Source organism: Pelodiscus sinensis, chromosome 1 (genome assembly GCF_049634645.1).
Source record: "Pelodiscus sinensis isolate JC-2024 chromosome 1, ASM4963464v1, whole genome shotgun sequence".
Taxonomy (NCBI): Eukaryota; Metazoa; Chordata; order Testudines; family Trionychidae; genus Pelodiscus; species Pelodiscus sinensis.
In genome coordinates this window covers 309,716,775-309,726,019 of record NC_134711.1, presented here as the reverse complement: position 1 = coordinate 309,726,019, position 9,245 = coordinate 309,716,775, and positions in this window count along the sequence as shown.

Here is a 9,245-nt window from a genome sequence, read left to right as displayed (position 1 = left end):
CAGTGTTTACTTGCCATTACAGTTAGAAAGTTTTTTCCTAACGTCTCACCTAAATCTCTCTTGCTGCATCTTAAGCCCATTACTTCTTGCTCCTCAGTGGTTGAGGGGAACAATTTATTGCTCTCCTCTTTATAACAACCTTTTATATTCTTGAAGACTGTTATCCAGTCACCCCCCAATATTCTCATCTCTAGACTAGTCAAACCTATTTTTAAAAATTGTTCCGTGTGTGTCATGTTTTCCAGACCTTTAATCATTTTTGTTTCCCTCCTCTGAACTGTCTCAATTTGTCCAAATCTTTCCCAAAGTGTGGTGCCCAGGACCGGACATAGTACTCCATTTAAAACCTTATCAGTGCTGAATAGAGTGGAAGAATAACTTGTCATGTCTTTCTTACAACACTTCTGCTAATACATCCCAGAATGATGTTGAGTTGGTTTTTTGCAACAGTATTACATTGCTGACTCACATATAGTTTGTTGTCTGCTAACCCCCTCCAGATCATTTTCTGCAGTACTCCTTCCCAGCCAGTCGTTTCCCATTTTGCATTGGTGCAACTGATTGTTCCTTCCTAAGTGTAGAACTCTGTATTTCTCCTTACTGAATTTTCTTCCTATTTATTTGAGCATTTCTCCAGTTTTTCAAGATCCTTTTGAAATCTAATCCTGTCCTCCAATGTGCTTAAAGCCCTCCCCTACCTCGATATCATCTACAAATTGTATAAGCATTCTCTCTGTGCCATTAGCCAAATAATTTATGAAGATATTGAAAGGATTTGGACCCAAGACAGATCCCTGTGGGACCCCTCTCAAAATTCCCTTCCAACTTGATTGTGAACCATTAATAATTATTTTCTGAGTAAGGTTTTCCAATCAATTGTACACATAGGCTACGTCTAGACTGGCATGATTTACTGCAAATGCTTTTAACGGAAAAGTTTTTAATGGAACAGAGCGTCTAGATTGGCATGGATGCTTTTCCGCAAAAGCACTTTTTTGCGCAAAAGGGACTTTTGCCCAAACAGGAGCAGCATAGTATTTCCGCAAAAAGCACTGATTTCTTACAGTAGGAAGTCAGTGCTTTTGCGGAAATTCAAGTGGCCAGTGTAGACAGCTGGCAAGTTTTTCCGGAAAAGTGGCTGATTTTCCAGAAAAACTGGCCAGTCTAGACATAGCCATACTGTATAGCAGGTTCATAGGCTATATTTTGACCTGGAGTAAGGGTCCGATTCTTTGGAACTGGAATAATTAACACATGTGAATTCTGGTTTCAATAATAATTTATCACAGAAATCTGGTTTAGTCTGGGTGATGCATGGGGAACTAGAAGGCCTGTCTGTGGCTCCATATAACTAATATAGTATTTTGGAAGTACATGCTTGTTACTGGTTGCTGAAGTCTTATGAGAGAATATACCACCAGTCTGGGCTGTATGCCTTGAATTCTGTCAGTCTGATCCGAGACTGGCATTCTTACCTGTGTCCATACTAGGTAGTGTAATACCCTCCTATCCACAAGGGTTGTTACTGTGTCAAGAGAAGGATGTTAGGTTGGGTATGACATGATTTATTCTTGAGAAATCCATGCTGACTGTTATTAATCACTTCATTATCTTTTTGGTACTTACAAATTGATTGTTTGATTATTTGCTCTATTATCTTTCTGGATACAGGAGGTAAGCTGATTGATCTATACTTCTCTGAATTATGGTTATTCGCCTTTTTATAGATAATTACATTTACTCTTTCACTGTCCTCTGGGCTCTAGACTATCCTGCAAGGTTTCTCAATGATTGCTAGTGGCTCAGAGCCTATTCATCCAGGTCCGTAAGTATGATAAAGTAATCCCTTTTATATTAGACCTTGCTGACTGAAGATATCTAACTTGTCTCACTAATCTTTAATTTGTTGTTTTCCCTATTTGAGGCTCTCTCTGTTCTCTGGTGTTCACTATGTTAGTTATCCAATCCCTGCTAACCTTTCTGGTGAAAACTGAAGCAAAACTTGTTACCCGTTAGCTAGTTTAATCTCATTTTGTGCACTGGCTTGTCTACTGTTGTCCCCTAAATGCTCATGAAGGGTTTTTTTTTTTTTTAATATTCATTCTTTGTGATTTGACTTAATTTCCATTTTTGTATGACACTTTTTTTTGAATTTCTGATAATTGAAGATTTTTCAGTTAAGCCATGGTGGTGTCTTACCATTCTTCTCATCTTTCTGTTAATTACTATAATTTGGTTTTGTGCCCTTAATTTGCTTTTGTGCCCTTAATGATCTCACAGGGGTAGCTGTGTTAGTCTGTAACTCTTTAAAAATGAGTAGTCCTGTGACACCTTAGAGACTAACCAACAGATATAGGATCATGAGCTTTCATGGGTAAAACCCACTTCATAAGACTGAAACAAAAAACAGGACTATGTAGCACTTTAAAGACAAACAAGGTGGTTTATTAGGTGATGAGCTTTCATGGGCCAGACCCACTTCCTCAGATCAAATAGTGGAAGAAAATTGGCATGACCATATATACCAAAGGATACAATCAAAAAAAGAACACATATGAAAAGGACAAATCAATTTTCAGAACAGAGTGGGGGTGAGGGGGGGTTCCGTTTTGGAAACTGACTAGCCCGAATAACTGCCTGCATCTACACGCGGCAGTGAAACGGGAGTTCAAAGTAAACCCCTTAACTCGAATTAGCTGTTAAACCTCACAGCTATTTCGAGTTAGGGGTTTACTTCAAATTCCCATTTCACTGCCGCTTGTAGACGCAGGCAGTTATTCTGGGCTAGTCAGTTTCCAAAACGGCGACTACCCAGGAACATGCTAATGAAGCGCGTAATAGTTAAATCCCACGCTTCATTTGCAATTTGGTCACCCTCCCGAGGTCGAACTAGGGGGCTAGTTTAGACATACCCTGTTTCTTTAAGAATCTATTAACTTTCCCTAAATCCTTTTTTCCTTTACACTTGTTTCCCATGGGATCTTGCCTACTAATTCTCTGAGCTTGCTAAGAGCTGCCTTCTTGATGTCCATTGTTTTTATTCTGTTGTTTTCCCTTCTACCATTCTTTTACAAGAATGAATTCTATCATTGCCTGATCACTTTGCCCAAGCTTCCTGCAGGCTTTATGTCCTTGGTCCAGCACCCTCAGGATGTGAGTTATCCTGAACCAGGGAATTTGCCAGACCAGGGGAAGTCAGTGCTCCCCTGTTGTCTGCTCTACTCCTGCTCTTTCCCTTGGGCTCTGTGCCCTGCGGGGGCCATCCAGCTGCCACCAACTGTCGCCAGGGGTTCCACGGGTGGGATCGCCCAGCCATACTACACCACTGGTAGTGTTACGCCTGATCCACTGATAATGCCTTTAATAGCCCTGTCTCAGGACAGTGTGTTAATTAATAATGCCAATCAGCCTAATTAATGAAAAGATAGATTACAAATGCGACCCCAAATCCTGTATCTAATCACCAGGGTTTATTCTGTTACCATGAATGGCGACACATAAATGAAAACTAGACAATTTCAATACAGTTTATAATCACTAAAATATATTGTAACATATCTCAAATAACCAGAGGGGGCAGTCCCCTTAAATACTTAGGAACATTACCAGAGTCTTAGCGACGCAAGGACGATAGATGGGTTGCTGGCGACCTCAATCCTTTGGCTAGTTTGAAGCCTCGGGAGAGGAACTACCAGGCGTCCCTCATCGGCTGCCGGTGCCGAAGCTGGCGACCTCGATCCATTGGCTAATTTAAAGCCTCGGGAGAGGAGCTGCCAGACGATCCCTTGAAATGCTGGTTGAGTGCGAGGAATTCCCGATTCACCTTCTGCGAAGTCGACGAAGTCCTCGTCCCTCTTCCTGCACTTCAGAAGCAGCTCGATGGCGATGGATGCTAGACTCTCTATTCTAACCTAAACTTAACCTAACCTAAAAATAAAACCCTATCTAATCTCACGACGTGCCTGACGTACAAGCACAACGACGGCCGACATGCTTGGACCGACGCTGCCTGACACAAAGACTCGACGACAAGATCTAATCCTAACTAAAATCTAAACTAACTACTCTAAATCTAACTAAAATAAGATAGTCAGGGTATAAGATCAAGCCTTCCGCTTGTCTTAACTCTGAGATGACTCTTAACCCTCACACATTCAAACCTAGGACAAGATACTAGACCACATACACTCTCTCATGCATGCATTAGCTTAACCTAAAACTAAGCCTGAGGCCCCGACGCAACCCCGCGCAACCCCTTGAAACAGGCATTGCTCAGGCCTTTATAGGTTAGGCTCATGCATATGCATGAGGATTCTACTTTAAAGTGATTGGTCTGTACAGGATGTGATATTAGCATACTTTCAACATATTGGTCTATAATCAAAACACTTACTAATTAATGAGATAACAGTCGTTCTCTATGAATTTTCATGAAACAACGGGCTTCGCTCATGAATATTCATTTACATGTTTAAATTTGAAATGAAACTGTCAATATACAGACAACTTGGTAAACAAATCAGATGACATCTTTAAAACCAATGGTAACATGACGTAATGAATGGTTACAGTAATGCATATGCTGTGGCGAGGCTTATTATACACATAGACCATTAATCAGTTGTAATTATACAAGCATTTTATAGACATTAAACAATTCTGCCAACAGAAGGGCTGGCCCTGCTACTGCTGGGAACTCCCTGGGGTTCTCCTGCCAGGACCGCCTGCCTCTGCCAGCCCCATTTCAGCCTTGGGTTCCACGGTCGGTGCTGCTCAATCCCGCGGTGCTATTAGGGGTATCCTGGGGTTCCCAGCCAGGGCTGCTGCAATGGCGGGGGGAGGGATCCTCGGCCTGGCCACCTGCTACTGGGAGCCCTGCTGCATCTGGGAATCCCCAGCTGGGGCCAGGATTTCCCTGCCGCCTGGCCTAGCTGATGCCAGGAGTTCTGTGGCTGGGGCGGGAACTTCCTCAGCTGCTACCTGATCTAGCTGCTGCTGGCCCAACCAGAGCTCCCCAGCCTTGCATTCTGTCAGGTGGCTCCCACTCCCACCTCTGGGACTTTTTGGTCCAGCAACATCCATGACCCTGCCGGATGTTGCTAGACCAGAGAGTCCTGGATTTGGGAGTTTATCAGAATTGAATCAAACACAGCATCTCTTCTAGCCTGTCTCTCCACCTTGTGTAATAAAAAAGTTGTCTTTAATGCTTTTGCAAGATCTTGTTGGATAGTCTGTGTCTGCTAAATTATTTTCTCAACAGATGCCTGGGTAGTTGATGTCTATTGTTAGATTTTCATAGTTCATTCAAGCTTAGTGATTTCCCATCAGTCACTGTCTTTCTTGTCTTGCTTCAAGAAAGATATTAACCCCTTTATATCTGTGGGGAAACAATCCAACATGAAAGGGAAACTGAGTCTCATAATAATAAACTAGACGTTTCCCATTTCTGTACACTTTACATTAGTGGCTGTTCCTTCAAGTTCCAGAAATAGTACTGTGTTTTAAAGTCATGCTAACTGAAGCCCTGTTCTACATACATAAAGATGTCCTTATTACTTCAGGGATTGGCAAAGGAGAAAGAATTGAAACTGAGATTGCCCTTATGATTAAGTAATTACTTGATACAGCATTCAAAGCAATCGTCTATTTTATTACACTAATTTTGGTCCAGTGACTGAATAGAAATTACTTCAAATCAATTACATTTGAATTAAAGTGTTCTTCCTTGGCACTGCTGCATCTGTGAAATGCTAATTCTTGATCCATGTTGTCATCCATTCTGCTCTAAGTCACAGAACTTAAAACCCCATGTACCTCCATTGACTTCACAGGCATTATTCTGGAGTTTTACCAGTACAAGTGAATATAGAATTTGACTCGATAGACGAGTCACTATGGAATGTGCATGGACTCTTCTTCCCACCCCTCCACATCTACTGTTACCATTAACCTGGTTTTTGCATATTATTAAAAGTTGTTGAATGAACTGCACAACATCTATCTGATCTGTAACATCAATGCACTTTGAGCAGCCATATAGGTTTACTCAGTTTACAAGAGGCGACCCAATGTTTGAAAACCTCTGGATTAGATAGCCATATTGATCCCTTATGGATCTCTTGAGTCTATGAGTAAACAGAACTCTCATCTCCTGAACTTACCCTCTACAGGTTTGTTAACTAGAATCTGTTATTTGCTTTTTGTTTCAACATTCACAACTAATAAATAGGGAGTATACTGCTGTCTCTGAAAATAAGTGGATATACACCCCCTATTCATGTGTATGCCTTCCATTGCATTCCTATAACATAAGAACTAGGGGTCACCAATGAAATTAATAAGTAGCAGGCTTAAAACAAACAAAAGGAAGTTTTTCTTCACATAGTACACAGTCAACCTGTAGAACTCCTTGCCAGAGGATTTTATGAAGACCAGCACCTTAACAGGATTCAAAAAAGAACTAGATACATTCATGGAGGTTAGGTCCATCAATATTTCTTAGCCAGAATGGGAAGGAATGGTGTCTCTAGCCTCTGTTTGTGAGAGGCTGGAAATGGATGACAGGGGAGGAATCACTTGATGATTACCTGTTGGCTACGTCTACACTGGCCCCTTTTCTGGAAGGGGCATGTAAATTTCACCTATCGTAGTAGGGAAATCCGCGGGGGATTTAAATTTCCCCTGCGGCATTTAAATAAAAATGTCCGCCGCTTTTTTCCGGCTTTTAAAAAAGCCGGAAAAGAGCGTCTACACTGGCCCCGATCCTCCGGAAAAAGCGCCCTTTTCCGGAGGCTCTTATTCCTACTTTGAAGAAAAGGGCGCTTTTTCCGGAGGATCGGGGCCAGTGTAGACGCTCTTTTCCGGCTTTTTTAAAAGCCGGAAAAAAGCGGCGGACATTTTTATTTAAATGCCGCGGGGGATATTTAAATCCCCCGCGGATTTCCCTACTACGATAGGTGAAATTTACATGCCCCTTCCGGAAAAGGGGCCAGTGTAGACGAGCCCGTTGTGTTCACTCTGTCTGGGGCATCTGGCATTGGTCATTGGAAGGCAGATCACTGAGCTAAGTGGACCTTTGGTCTGACCCAGTATGGCCATTCTTATGTTCTTATTGCATCCCTAGTTATAGCTGGTTGCATATTTTCATTTTAGTAAATTCATTTTTGACCTGTCAATGAAGGGAAAATATGACTTTTGATTCTAGTTCTTTTTGGGGCTTCTCCTTGCAAGGATTATAAGTTTATTCATTGCAACTTTTGCACCATTCCTACTAAGTTGATGATATTGAATTTGGTCTTTTAGGAAAGTGTTATCTGCCTGTCAGAATATTTTAGAAGTGTAGGTTTGGTCAAATAAAAAATGAGGGTTTTTCTTGGAAAAAGTAACTACAGTTCATATTGACATTTTAAAGATAGAACATGTCAGCATTTTATTTGAAAACAAATGTTTTGTTTCAATATTTTTTTTAAAATATAATTTTATTTGACCTGAGCATTGTTTGTTGCCATGAGAAACCAAAAATAATTCAGGTTTGATTAAAAATGAAACACTATATACATATATATTTGGATCAGCTACCGAGGCTATGTCTAGACTATGGGGTTTTTCCGGGATAATGGAGGTATCCTGGAAAAACTCTGCCACGTCCAGAGAACGCATCTACTCTTCTGCTTTTTTTTTTTTTTTTTTTTTTTGTGCAGAAGAGCAGGGCTGTGTCTAGACTGGCCAGTTTTTCTGGAAAATCAGCCGCTTTTCCAGAAAAACATGCCAGCTGTCTACATTGGCCGCTTGAATTTCTGCAAAAGCACTGACTTCTTACTGTAAGAAATCAGTGCTTCTTGCAGAAATACTTTGCTGCTCCCATTCAGGCAAAAGTCCTTTTGTGCAAAACTTTTGCGCAAAAGGGCCAGTGTAGACAGCTGAGATTTGTTTTCCGCAAAAAAGCCCCGATCGTGAAAATGGCGATCGGGGCTTTTTTGCAGAAAAGCACGTTTAGATTGGCCACGGATGCTTTTCCGCAAAAAGTGCTTTTGCGGAAAAGCATCTGTGCCAATCTAGATGCTCTTTTCCGAAAATGCTTTTAACAGAAAACTTTTCCGTTAAAAGCATTTCCGGAAAATCATGCCAGTCTAGACGTAGCCCAGATGCGCTCTTTTGGAACCCCTGTCTTCCTCCTCCCACGAGGAAGATGGGCTTTTCCAAAAGAGGGTTTTTTTCGAAATTTGGTCCATTGTAGACGGGCCAAATTTCGGAAAAGCCTCTTCTGAAAAAAACTATTGGAAAAAAGTATGCAAATTGCAGAGTGCAATTGTAGTGCAGACATAGCCTGAATTGAAAAATCATTTATTCAACTTTAATGAAACAGTCTATTGAAGTTTTCCATTGATATTGACAAAGAAGGTAGGTTGGTTTTATGAAAATTCTAACAAAGAAAGATAAGAAATGTTTTTTTTTTATAAAGTATTGTGTTGATCTAAAGGAAATATTTATGTTTATTACCTTCCAAACTCTTTACCTTAGGATGAAAAAAATAAATTTTTTCCATTAAACTGTTATATGCTATTCACAGATGAATGTAGAATAATCTATCAGCAAAGAAATTGTTTTGTGGAGTCAGTCTAGCTGTTAGCAAAAATATTAATCTGGCATTTCTTGCATTCACATGAATGCTACATATTGGCAAAATACTCGAGCTATTATTTGAAATCTTGAGATCAACTGAGACCACAATGGAGACAATGAATATCAATGAGACTGAAGTCGACACTGAATACTGTTGATTTTTTCTGTAAGCTTGAGTGATGAATAAATCAGAGCGCTCTTGCAAACAGATTACCTGCCTTTTTCTGACTCAGATGTGAATGAAAGATAGACACTCAAACAGCAATCCTTGCAACTATGGCAGAGAACATGGGAATATTAGGTCTATACCATATACTATCCTCCTCCAGAGATGTAGAGACACCCTTCTTTGCTGAGGATGAGCAAAATTGCAGCCTGTGAAATAGGACAAGGAGAGATGGTATAACAGGCTGGCTTTTCCATGCTATGGAGATAGACCTCTCAGAAGTTGGGTGAGAGCACCCTGGCTTTGGGAAATCACGTCCATGCCCTCCTTCCTTTGTCTTCTTCAGTGAAAGTGATAACTTGGCATTTTCTACCTCCCTTCTTTTATAGCCCAGTGAACATTTGAAAAATAGCAGCACACGCTTCTTTGTCCATGTTGCAAAAATACTGCAATGTTT